The sequence below is a fragment of the Oncorhynchus keta genome, chromosome 28, assembly GCF_023373465.1.
Source record: "Oncorhynchus keta strain PuntledgeMale-10-30-2019 chromosome 28, Oket_V2, whole genome shotgun sequence".
Lineage (NCBI taxonomy): Eukaryota > Metazoa > Chordata > Actinopteri > Salmoniformes > Salmonidae > Oncorhynchus > Oncorhynchus keta.
Genome location: NC_068448.1, coordinates 16,812,115 through 16,825,747, shown reverse-complemented (window position 1 = coordinate 16,825,747; position 13,633 = coordinate 16,812,115). Strand labels below are relative to the sequence as shown.

At 43.6% G+C, this 13,633-nt stretch overlaps 1 protein-coding gene across 4 annotated transcripts in view; it reads left to right on the top strand.

Annotated features, from left to right (window-relative positions):
* Nucleotides 1-3,480: 3,480 nt before the first annotated feature.
* Nucleotides 3,481-13,633, top strand: part of LOC118360730 (proto-oncogene tyrosine-protein kinase Src) — a 38,891-nt gene continuing 28,738 nt past the window's right edge. Inside the window, exon 1 of one of the 4 annotated variants that reach the window (XM_035740074.2) lies at nt 3,481-3,966. The gene's annotated coding sequence lies outside the window, so the exon portion shown is untranslated. The remainder of the gene's footprint in view (nt 3,967-13,633) is intronic. The other 3 variants (XM_035740075.2, XM_035740076.2, XM_035740077.2) reach the window with 3 other exon arrangements.

Genomic DNA, 13,633 nt, shown 5'->3' with positions numbered 1-13,633 from the left:
GTGTGGTGTCAGGAAAACAACCTCTCACTCAACGTCAACAAAACAAAGGAGATGATCATGGACTTCAGGAAACAGCAGAGGGAGCACCCCCCTATCTACATCAAAGGGACAGCAGTGGAGAAGGTGGAAAGGTTTAAGTTCCTGGGCATACACATCACAGACAAACAGAAATGGTCCACCCACACAGACAGTGTGGTGAAGGCGGAACAGCGCCTCTTCAACCTCAGGAGGCTGAAGACATGTGGCTTGTCATCCAAAACCCCAACAAACTTTTACAAATGCACAATCGAGAGCATCCTGTCGGGCTGTGTCACAGCTTGGTACGGCAACTGCACCGCCCTCAACCACAAGGCTCTCCAGAGTGTGGTGCGGTCTGCACAACGCATCACCAGGGACAAACTACCTGCCCTCCATGACACCTACAGCACCCAATGTCACAGGAGGCCAAAAAGATCATCAAGGACAACAACCTACAGCACCCAAGGTCAAAAAGATCATCAAGGACAACAACCACCCGAGCCACTGCCTGTTCACACCGCTAACATCCAGAAGGCGAGGTCAGTACAGGTGCATCAAAGATTCACCCGAGATTTCAACCGAGAGATTGAAAAACAGCTTCTATTTCAAGGCCATCAGACTACTAAACAGCAATCACTAACTCAGAGAGGTTGCTGCCCACATTGAGACCCAATCACTGGACACTTTAATAAATGGATCACTAGTCTCTTTAAACAATGGCACTTTAAATAATGACACTTTAATAATGTTTACATATCTTACATTACTCATATCACATGTATATACTGGATTTCATACCATCTATTGCACCTTGCCTATGCCGCTCGGCCATCGCTCATCCATATACTTACATGTACATATTCTCATTCACCCCTTTAAATTTGTATGTATTAGGTAGTTGTTGGGGAATTGTTTGATTACTTGTTCGATATAACTGCACAGTCGGAACTAGAAGAACAAGCATTCTGCTACACTTAACATCTGCTAACCATGTGTATGTGACCAATAAAAACTGATTTGATTTGAGAAGCACAAGGAATCTGTTGTAGGTGTCTTTTTTGATGTGGTGAAGGCATATGATATGATGTGGAAGGAGGGGTTGTTAATCAAGCTTGATATTATGAGAGTGGGAGGAAGAACGGACAAATGATTTCCTGTTTGGAAGGTGAGGGTGGAGAAGTCTCTATCAGGAAGCTACCTGGTGGATAACGATACACCGCAGGGGAATGTGATTAGTCCTCTGTTGTCCATCAATGATTTTTACTCTCAGGTATGGCCGGATATTGTGAGGTCGTTATTTGCAGAATATGGGGCCTTATGGAAGAGGGGAATAAATATACCAGACATAGTCAGGAAGATTCAGGGAGCAATTGATGAAGTAGAGAGGTGGGCATTAATGTGGCGATTCAGGTCCTCTATAGAGAAAACTCAGACTGTGCTTACCAGGAGGACGGTGGGAGATGAGGAATGCATGAGGTTATATGGGGGAAATTTGGAGATGGTTGGCCTTCAGGTTCCTTGGGGTATACTTGACACTGACTGACCTGGGCAGAACACATTGAGAGAGTAGTCAGAAAATTTTAAGAAAGTGCTGAATGTGATGCGCTGTCTGATAGGGAAGGAGTAGAGGGCTGGGCGTTCCTCATTGAGGACCATGTATGTTGCATTGATTCGATCTGTAATAGACTATGGCAGTATTGCCTATGGTTCAGGCAGCAAGGACCTCATTGGAAAGGCTAGATGTTCTACAGGGGCAAGGACTCAGAATATGTAGTGTAGCATTTCGGACATCCCCAGTGTCTGCACTACAGGTGGAGATAGGGGATATGCCATTGCAGATAAGGAGACAGCAGCTGGCAATTAATTATTGGGTCAACCTACAGGGATATGGGGTGTCTCATCCTGCGAAAGGGATTTTACAGGCATGCTGAGAGCATGAGTTAAAGATAGAACACAAGCTTTGGGTTTGTGGGTAATACCCAGAGGAAGGAGATGGGACTGTATGGAATGGAGTTTACTCCAATGATAGCTATTCCTGTATATGCACCATGGCTACTCCTGCCTCCAGTAGTTGATCTAGAAGTGTTGAAGAGACTACAGGAAGATAGGGAGGGTGTTGATATATCTAATTTGTTTAAGAGACATCTGAATACGGTCTATCAGAATTGTGTGCCCATTTTCACAGATGGTTCAAAGATCCAAGGACAGGACATATTGGGTCAGCATTTATAGTGCAGGAATGTGGGATAGCAGTCAGAAAACGTTACAGATCATCTGGCTGTATATATACAAATGAGCTGATGGCCATACTGTTGGCCTTGCAGTGGATGGAGGAAGTCAAGCCAGACAGAGTAGTTATTTGCTCTGATTCAGTGTAGTGTTGATGAGCCTCCAGTCCTTTATATCACGTCGCAGACAAGACCTGCTTTATGAGGTGCTACAAACCCATGGCAGGATTAGAAAGATGGGTATTCAGATAAGATTTACTTGAATCCCAGCCCATGTGGGGTTGGAGGGGAACGAGGCAGTTGATGTACTGACTAAACAAGCACTTAGTAGTGGCAATGTTGATGTTGTAGTTTCAATGATCAAGGCAGAGGCAAAACGCTTGATATGGACCTGGCATGATGACTCCTTGCCATCCAGTCAACTTGGCCGTGCTGCTGCTCCAGTTTCAACTGTTCTGTCTACGGCTATGAAATCCTGACCTGTTCACCGGACGTGCTACCTGTCCCAGACCTATTATTGGACCATGCTGGTCATTTATGAACATTTGAACATCTTGGCCATGTTCTGTTATAGTCTCCACCCGGCACAGCCAGAAGAGGACTTGCCACCCCTCATAGCCTGGTTCCTCTGTAGGTTTCTTCCTAGGTTTTGGCCTTTCCAGGGAGTTTTTCCTAGCCAACGTGCTTCAACACCTGTATTGCTTGCTGTTTGGGGTTTTAGGCTGGGTTTCTATACAGCACTTTGAGATATCAGCTGATGTGCGAAGGGCTATATAAATACATTTGATTTGATTTGATATAGTATGAGAGAGAAGAGGATACTGGAAATGAAAGTATATTGAGAAGTATGGCATTAGATAGTCTCAAATATGTTGTTATCTTTTTTCAAGAGCAACAGGCCTGACAGGTAGGATTTAGTTTCTCCCTGTCTCTGGTCCACACTCCAGTACAGTACAGTAGGTGGCAGTAATTCACCATAACGTTAGATGCCAACCACCGATAATCCCCACAGAAGAAGATGCATAACGTTTGGTAGGGAAAGGAAATCCAGTTGTGGGAAGTGTGAGAGGTTGAAACTGGGCCGATATAATCTTCTCATCGCAATAAATGTTTCTGTTCCCAAAACTATAATCTGATACGAACACAGTGCACTAAGTTTTATACACTTAACGCTTTGCCGAAGACCAAAACGTCATAAAATGTCGTCATAATATATTGACTAACTGTTTCGAATGGGAAGCATGCGGACGTCTTTACCCCATCCTCCCCTCCTCATTTTCACTGTCAATGTTTTGGTCCTGTATTCTCTTTGCTTGTGTGTGTGATAGGCCTACTACCCGCAGCAGTGAACGCAGTAGCCTAGATATTTTTCTACAAAATAAAGTCAAATCTATCCTTTGATTTCAAGGCAGTTAGCAAAGAGCTGGATACTCTCTCTCATAATTAGGGATTCAAATGATTGCCGCAATCACACTGGTTCGGACTGCTGCCCTGATTCTCAGGCAATCCCCGTCTTGGTCGAGCCCGCCCCTCCGGTTGAATGGGATCCCTCCGCATCAGTTCGACCATCGGTTCTCTGCTGTGAACGTCGTCTGAAATCGGTTATTTTTGGGTTTACTTCGATGACGGAGTCTGTGATATTTGGTCGTTTATTCGATGAACTATTGCCCATCTGGTAAATAAACAAGCATCGGCAATACACTGGTTGGTACTCGTCAGGGTAAGTGACTTGTTATTTTTGTATATGATGAAACCATTGATTGAACATAAACAATGTATGGCCGTCAAGTTGCATTGAAATCAAATACGTTCTAAACTCAACATTGCCGCAATGCTTCTAATAAAGCTGATGTGAAATAGCTCGCTGGATCAGGGTGTTCCGGAACGTCTTTCTAATCCAATAATTAATGTCTTACTGAAAGTAGGCTAATTGTTGCCTAACATTTTACATAGTTATTAAGTACCTAGTTTTATGATTGGGACAACGCAATGGAACTCCATTGACCATCACATTATTGGTTCTTCAAGTACCTACATTCATGCCAAGATATGTCAATCAGCAATACACTAGTGTGTGAGAACGAAAGAGAGAGAGATATATAATAAAGTGTAGCTATATAGGCCATAGAGCTCTCACCAGCTCTGCCGGTGACTATAGCCTCTAAACTATGGGCTGTCATGCTCAGGATTAGTGTTCTCCAACTCAAGATGAGTCAACAAGCCAAATATTGACTCTTGCTGAAGCATAGCATGTCTCATTTCAGTTTTTGAACATATACGTTTTTTTCCTTATTGAGAATGTTTATGACTAAGGACAAAAAAAAATGGTTTCAGTGTTGACTTTTGGAAGTGGTATACACTTGATGAAGTAATAGGATCGCCTTGCCCCATGGCAATTGTATTTATTCAAAACAGAGTTGCCATAATCCTAAAACATACACATTACACAGTATGCATTCACTCTGTTTCCACCCCCATTGAGTGTTGTCTTGTACCTTTTGATCTATCTGAAGTCTAGATAATGTGTGAACAAACAAAGGAAAAATCTCCACTGGAATTGTCTCTCTGGGAATTCACTGAGTTCATTTTAAAATCACAAAGAATGTAACATTTCCCAAGGAATGATATTTTTGTTTAGAATGTGCCATTGCATTGGCCAGTACATTGTAAACTGTGGATGATTAGATGAATTGAAGGACACATCCTTAATTGAATATGAACTATGTCTCAGTTTCTGTAATGATGATAATATGTATCTGTTTCTGCATTATTGAGGAATTCTGTTGTTCGGCAAGAGCATTCTGAACCTATTAGTCTCTGTATAGGCTAGCCTATATCCCTTCCCACAATCTGCTCCTCTGTTTCCAAAAATCTGACACGCAAACCAAACGTATGCTCCAAGGAGATTTAGTTCTAAATGCCCAAAATCATACATGATGACGAGAAAAGTACTGCAGTGTTTTAGTCACTCAATTTAATTTAAATGTGTTTATTTTGTACTAAAACAATGGGAGAATTCCATTTACATTTACATTTAAGTCATTTAGCAGACGCTCTTATCCAGAGCGACTTACAAATTGGTGCATTCACCTTATGACATCCAGTGGAACAGCCACTTTACAATAGTGCATCTAAATCTTTGGGGGGGTGAGAAGGATTACTTATCCTATCCTAGGTATTCCTTAAAGAGGTGGGGTTTCAGGTGTCTCCGGAAGGTGGTGATTGACTCCGCTGTCCTGGCGTCGTGAGGGAGTTTGTTCCACCATTGGCCATAATTCCATATGATTTTGCTGCTTTCTTGGCAGCCATTCTATCTCTCTCTGCAGGTCTTTTCAGATGGCCTGTCAGTCATAAGTGCTTCATCAACATGCCTAACTGAATCTTCCCTGGTTGATGTAGGAGCCATTGATAAAGGAAATGTCCCTTGGAATCCTTCGAAATAATGTCCCCCAGTGAAACCTCTGGAACTTTGTTGACTCCAACGAGATCACTGCAAAGTGGCACAATGTCCTGTAGTTGGTGGATTGACCCCTTTGTTCCCTCTATATACTGAAACATTCTTTTTGACAGAGTAGTACACTACACTGGGCCTGGCGGGAGTCAATGACTCGCTTGTTTCCAAAGCCTGGCATCCAAGCCTTTGAGAATGATCTGCCTATGCAACAATTGGGACTGGCTCTGTTAAAATGTCTTTGTGTACTTAATGGAAAGGGCATTTCGAGGGGCTTTGAGGAGTGACTATTACTATGAATAAAGTTTTGACCCTATATTGTTACCTTGAATTTGAGAGTTAACCTTATTTAGCTGTAGGAGGCAAACAAGGCAAATACAATGAAAACCGAACAGGCTAGTTTGCCTGCAAATATCATTTCAACAGAGTTGTCCCGGTTTCCTTCAGGTCAGACAAGGATAAATTAGCGTAAAGTTTAACAACTTAATTGGCTATAATATCATGAGTAGGGGGGCTGGTTCTTGGGCCTGAGGAATAGGATTGTAGTGATGCACAAATGGCGGGATGGTGAAAATAAAAACCCAGACACAAGCGTAGACACGTGCTGTTTTGGTCCAAGTAGAACAGCACAATGTTCCCTGATGGCTTATTGAGGAGTTCTTAACAAAGAAAACACTTATCTGATGCCAACAATGCCTAGAACATGCTCACTTCAATTTGGCCTTTGGATTTATAATTCAGTTACAGCACTCACTGCAGTTGTATTGGTACTTTGGGCGGCTGGCGTGAGGACAGCGACAGCCTCCCAATGAACTCATTGAATTTTTCATGTGACAGACTTACACACCAAACTTATGTTGCTCTGTCTGGCCCAGTTTTAGTACTAATTAGTGCCCAGTGATTTTCAAGGGCAGCCATTTTAATGGTGGGGGGAGGGGGAAATGCCACCTGTTCTCTTTCTCTGTTGAAATAGGCTTTGTTTGGGGTAGTTAATCATAAATGGTGGTAGAGGACTTATTTTTCAAGAGAGCCCTGGCCACGTTCTAACCCATCTTCAGGGCGTGGAGGTGTGCATGTAAAAGGGAACCAGACTTATGACCTGAAGTGTACAGTATTACCAAATTTCACTTCCAGGTTACAGTCAGCTGAGCAGTGAACAGCCCGCAGGACGTCACATGAGTTACGGCAGAAGAATTGCTTAAGGGTAACTCCATATGTAAAAGTCAAACCAATGTTAAATCGATATTTTTTAAGTGTTCAGCTTAGAAACGACTGTATATGATAATAAGCAGTCACTCACCCAGCCCTCTCTGCATGCAGCTATCTGATAGCAGTCACTCACCCAGCCCTCTCTGCATGCAGCTATCTGATAGCAGTCACTCACCCAGACCTCTCTGCATGCAGCTATCTGATAGCAGTCACTCACCCAGCCCTCTCTGCATGCAGCTATCTGATAGCAGTCACTCACCCAGCCCTCTCTGCATGCAGCTATCTGATAGCAGTCACTCACCCAGCCCCTCTCTGCATGCAGCTATCTGATAGTCACTCACCCAGCCTCTCTGCATCACTGATAGCAGTCACCCAGCCCTCTCTGCATGCAGCTATCTGATAGCAGTCACTCACCCAGCCCTCTGCTGCATGCAGCTATCTGATAGCAGTCACTCACCCAGACCTCTCTGCATGCAGCTATCTGATAGCAGTCACTCACCCAGCCCTCTCTGCATGCAGCTATCTGATAGGAGTCACTCACCCAGCCCTCTCTGCATGCAGCTATCTGATAGCAGTCACTCACCCAGCCCTCTCTGCATGCAGCTATCTGATAGCAGTCACTCACCCAGCCCTCTCTGCATGCAGCTATCTGATAGCAGTCACTCACCCAGCCCTCTCTGCATGCAGCTATCTGATAGCAGTCACTCACCCAGCCCTCTCTGCATGCAGCTATCTGATAGCAGTCACTCACCCAGCCCTCTCTGCATGCAGCTATCTGATAGCAGTCACTCACCCAGCCCTCTCTGCATGCAGCTATCTGATAGCAGTCACTCACCCAGCCCTCTCTGCATGCAGCTATCTGATAGCAGTCACTCACCCAGCCCTCTCTGCATGCAGCTATCTGATAGCAGTCACTCACCCAGCCCTCTCTGCATGCAGCTATCTGATAGCAGTCACTCACCCAGCCCTCTCTGCATGCAGCTATCTGATAGCAGTCACTCACCCAGCCCTCTCTGCATGCAGCTATCTGATAGCAGTCACTCACCCAGCACTCTTTGCAAGACACAGTTGATGTTGGAAGTTTACATACACTTATGTTGGAGTCATTAAAACTCGGACAAAGATTGTACTTTTTGGACTGGTCTGATGAAACAAAAATACAACTGTTTGGCCATAATGACCATTGTTATGTTTGGAAGAAAAAGGGGGAGGCTTGCAAGCCGAAGAACACCCTCCCAACTGTGAAGAATGGGGGTGGCAGCATCATGTTGTGGGTGTGCTTTGCTGCAGGAGGGACTGGTGCACTTCACAAAATAGATGGCATCATGAGGTAGGAAAATGATGTGGATATATTGAAGCAACATCTCAAGACGTCAGTCAGGAAGTTAAAGCTTGGTCGCAAATGGGTCTTCCAAATGGACAATGACCCCAAGCATACTTCCAAAGTTGTGGCAAAATGGCTTAAGGACAACAAAGTCAAGGTATTGGACTGGCTATCACAAAGCCCTAACCTCAATCCTATAGAACATTTGTGGGCAGAACTGAAAAAGCTTGTGCGAGCAAGGAGGCCAACAAACCTGACTCATTTACACCAGCTCTGTCAGGGGGAATGGGCCAAAATTCACCCAACTTATTGTGGGAAGCTTATGCAAGGTTACCCGGAACGTTTGACCCAAGTTAAACAATTGAAAGGAAATGCTACCACTAATACTAATTGAGTGTATGTAAACTTCTAACCCACTTGTAATGTGATGAAATAAATAAATGCTGAAATCAATCATTCTCTCTATTATTCTGACATTTCACATTCATAAAATAAAGTGGTGATCCTAACTGACCTAAAACAGGGAATGTTTACTAGGATTAATTGTCAGGAATTGTGAAAAACTGAGTTTAAATGTATTTGGCTAAGGTATGTAAGCCTCTGACTTCAACTGTATCTGAAGCCCTGTGGCTGGAGACATTTTGAATGGAGTATCTGATTGTGGTTCATTGAGTGGAACAGAACAGAGGAGGGACTGTCCTCTCATTCCTCCCAGGGTTCCAGGCTACTGATGCTAGTCACTTCCTGTTCTGTCCTAGAGTGCTCTGTGAACAGTGTGACCGGGCCCATACATCTAATCTCAATCCCTCCACTGTTGCTTGGGAGTAGAGACGGGAGGGTTATCAGTCGAAAGGTCTTGTTTGGATTTTCTTCTCACTCCCACCACTTCTCTTCACAAGAAAAGGCTCCTTTTCATTCAGAGAGATGTCTCTCTGTGTCTATGCAGTCACAGCTGGGCCACTAAGTCAAGTTATATGACTGCATGACTGCTTGCTGATTGCTTCCTCAGGGCTAAGGCTGACTTGAAAAAGAGACTCCTATCTCAATGGGACTTGCCTGGTTAAATAAAGGATTAATGAACGTTGATATTTATACTCAACCTTCTTTGAGATGCTGGACCAGCCTTGATCTTTGTTCCTCTCAGGGTCCCCTGCCTGAAAATCACTATATTGAAATGGGTTTTATGTAAATGTTGTATTGACAAAATGACCCCCTCAAGTTGGACTTGCTGGCCTTTTCCCTGTAGATGTAATCTAATTGAAGGCACAACACACTTTTTGTGTGTACTGATCTGAAGTACCATGTCATTATGAGTACAAGAGGATGTAGGTAGATGACACGATCTCATATCCTCTCATGTTCAAGGGCATGGAAATTCCCACAATTCACCTTTCTGGATTGAGAGTGTGGCTTTAGTGTCTCTTGGAACAAAAGACAGATGAGGACTGCGATTCATGTGAGGACTATGAGTTGAGAACAACCACAACAAGGCTACAGCAGGTCAGGGAGAACAAGGTAAATAGGAATTTTGTGTGTAGGAGGTCTAGGAATTTAATCAGTAATGCTTGAAGAGTAGCCTCTTTTTTTTAATGTATTTTTTATTTAACTAGGCAAGTCGGTGAAGAACAAATTTGTATTTACAATAATGGCCTAGAAACAGTAGGTTTCAGTAGCTGCCTGCCGCCCCTATCCATCTTAAACTAAAAACCTTTTATTTTATTTTTTAATAAGGTAATCTTCTTTTTTTTACCCCTTTTTCTCCCCAATTTCGTGGTGTACAATTGTTGTAGTAGCTACTATCTCGTCTCATCGCTACAACTCCCGTACGGGCTCGGGAGAGACGAAAGTTGAAAGTCATGTGTCCTCCGATACACAACCCAACCTAGCCGCACTGCTTCTTAACACAGCGCGCATCCAACCCGGAAGCCAGCCAATGTGTCGGAGGAAACACCGTGCACCTGGCAACCTTGGTTAGCGCACCCTGTGCCCGGCCGCCACAGGAGTCGCTGGTGCGCTGGTAACCCGGACGACGCTAGGCCAATTGTGCGTCGCCCCATGGACCTCCCGGTTACGACAGAGCCTGGGTGCGAACCCAGAGTCTCTGATGGCACAGCTGGCGCTGCAGTACAGCGCCCTTAACCACTGCGCCACCCGGGAGGCACTAAAAACCTTTTCCACTCCTCATAGTCAGGCAGGAGCAGTTTTCCTGAGCGGTGGCCGTAGTCCCCCCTGATGCTTATCTGTGTGAGTGTGAGAGACGCTCCCTGGGGTCCTCTTCTTCCTCATCAGTCTTGTTGAGGGTGCAACCTAAGGTGGGTGAAGAAATTCTGCATGCCGCCCTGGGTCCTCTCCAAATACTTCCGCTACACCATCGAGAACATCACGGCCTGGTATGGGAATTGCTCCATCCACAACCGTAAGGCCGTCTCTAGTCCATCGTAGGCTCAATCACTGGTATACTTTAATTTACAAAGCCATTTTGGGTTTACTACCTTATTATTTGGGCATTTTTATTGTTCAGAAATGTGGTGGGTGCTCTCTTCGTTCGCTGGACTTTATCCTGCTAACTGTTCCAAATGCCGAACTGAATTTGGTAAAAGGGCTTTTACCTGTGTAATGATCATGCTGTTTAATCAGATTCTTGATATGCCACACCTGTCAGGTGGAAGGATTATATTGCAAAGGAGAAATGCTCACTATCAGGGATGTAAACAAATTTGTGCACAACATTTGAGAGAAATAAGCATTTTTGTGCGTATGAAACATTTCTGGGATCTTTTATTTCAGTTCATGAAACCTGAGACCAAAACTTTACATGTTGCGTTTACATTTTTGTTATATTTATCTTCATATTCTTATCTGTTATTTCTTATTGCATTTTCGAGAAGGAACCTGCAAGGTAATCATTCGTTGGATCATGCGTATCCTGTACATTCGACTAATAAAACTTGAAATTTGAATTGTGTGAGCTGAGCAGCAGCAGCCACGCCCTGTGGACTGGAAGCTATACAGCTACTGCTACAGCTGCATGTTCTGTCCTGTGAGGAGGGATCACATGCCTGGGGTGTATTAGTTAGTGCACACTGTAGCAAAACATTTTCCAATGAAAAACAACCAAGCGTTTCTTATTGAGTAAGACCAGGTAGTTCCTCCCTGTTTGTCTGTTTCCTTCCATTTAGTGCCTAATGAACACAACCCTGCTGTCCTCTAAGCAAATGAAGTTTACTCTGGTCTTCACCTATGAATGGATGAAATCGGTTCATTGATGGGGCCCTCGCCCTAAAATCTGTTATGAAAATGCTAGCCTCTCCCGACTACCCAACAACCGGATGTTCCGGTTTTCAGGGGAAATGAAAAGAGAGCCTGTGACACAACTTCCGCTTTTGGATGTTAACAAAGCCAACACTCTTAACTCCTCCTCCACATTTACTGGATTGGTGCAGAAGAGAACCTACCCAGACAGTTTAAATTATTTTTTATTCTTGTAAAGACCAGTATTTTTACGCTTGTCACGTTAGATTATGGAAATACTAACCAAGGCATGGAGGAGACCTGTTATATTTTAATGATCATGCGTGACGATCACATTTGTTTCAGGTTGGGAGGGCCTCAGCTGTTGTTTTATTGTCACCTTGTTTATATACCATTGGCTCTGCAGGAGAAGCATTCCAATCTGTTGTAGTTACTGGCAAGAGAATAGGTCAGGGCTCTCCTACCATGTTCCTGGAGAGACTACCTTACCGTCCTGTAGGTTTTGACTCCAAACCTAATCTAGCGCACCTGATTCTAATAATTAGACATGTATAGCTTAATCTTGGTGCAAATCTATAATGAATGTTTGTACTTTTGTAGAAAGGTAATTTATCTTTTTCTAACCTTCTATTCTGCTTAAGGATAGTTCTTGTCTCACTGAGGAAGTGCTCTTGGCAGCCTCAAAAAGGAAACTTTTAATAGTTTCAGACAAGTGACGAACCACACACTGTCGCCTGATTCAGTCGATTCTAAATCCAAACATCCACTAGCCTGAGGAAATCTGTTGACGAGAACAACAATCAATCTTCTTTTGGTTTAGTACTGCTTATTGGTTTCAGGAATGGAAACACTCAAGTTTTTCCTACTCTAAGATGTTGTGAAATGTCCCTGGCTGACTGTGCGGGATGTTAGGATGTTCTGTGATTGATTGTGGCCTGTGGCATCATGAACGTCTATCCACGTCCTGGGTGTAGGGTGCCTCTACCTGCTCTCAGAACATTCCTCGTATGGTGTGTGAGATGGAGTGGTGTCAGGACTTGTCTCATTCTTCACTCTGCATTCCACAGATGTGACTGGGGCTCACACTGATATCACCAACCTGAGTGTACAGACACCTGGGAGTACACATACAGACATGTACATGCAGTGTTCCCCTAGGAGTTTTTCCAAAAGCAGTAGCAAAGTTAGTGTGTGTGTGTGGGGCGTGGACAATGGGGCCATCTTCTTGGCCACAGAGACAAAATGGTGCTGTTTTAATGCACATGTTCTGCAATTCTACACATTTTGCCATGGGGCTTAGAGACAATGTGCAGTTTTAAAGATAATTTCCTGCAATTCTTCACATCAGTGACAAAATCAATGTGGGACCCATCCCATTCCATTTTTTTGATTTTTGATTCTGCCTAGTTTTTATGTTGGTGATTGTTAGTTCTCAAAGATGGTCTTATTTAAAAAAAGATATACTCCATTACTTTTCTATATACTGTATATGATTTTAGACGTTTAAGCTTGCACTGAAAACATGATTTATTTGTTTATCTTATGGAGTGGTGGCAACGATTTAGCAGGGCAGCCCGCTACTGCTAAAGGAATATAGGGGAAACACTGTGTGTGTGTGTGTGTGTGTGTGTGTGTGTGTGTGTGTGTGTGTGTGTGTGCGCACACCTAACCTCTTCAATACACACACCTGCTTGTCTCATTCCTCATACCTGTAATGGAGACTAATATTTGAACTTATGTTTACACACACATGATTATGTTTAGAGTTGCTGTGAACTGCCATTTTACATCCATATGGTTTCCTGCTGGGGCCTCAGATTTCAGAGGAACATGGCGTTTTCTTAAATGGTAACAGTACTAGGCACTTCTGCCTAAATCAGAAGTTAAACAGTCAAAGCCCAGAGTTGGTGAAGCATGCGGCACTCCAGTCTCGGTGGATGCTAGCTGCTTAGAAGTTCCCTCTTTTTAAAATAAGATTAAGAAGAAGGGTCATTGAGGGGCTAGGTTATACTTCAAAGCATCTCGGTGCAGGTTTTTACACCAATATTTTTGACTGGTTCTCTTCTTTATTATCCTAGTTTCTGCCTGTGACCTTTTATGTTGCATAGTGATATCATTTTAATCTGATCTGACATTGTTCAGAATGTGAAC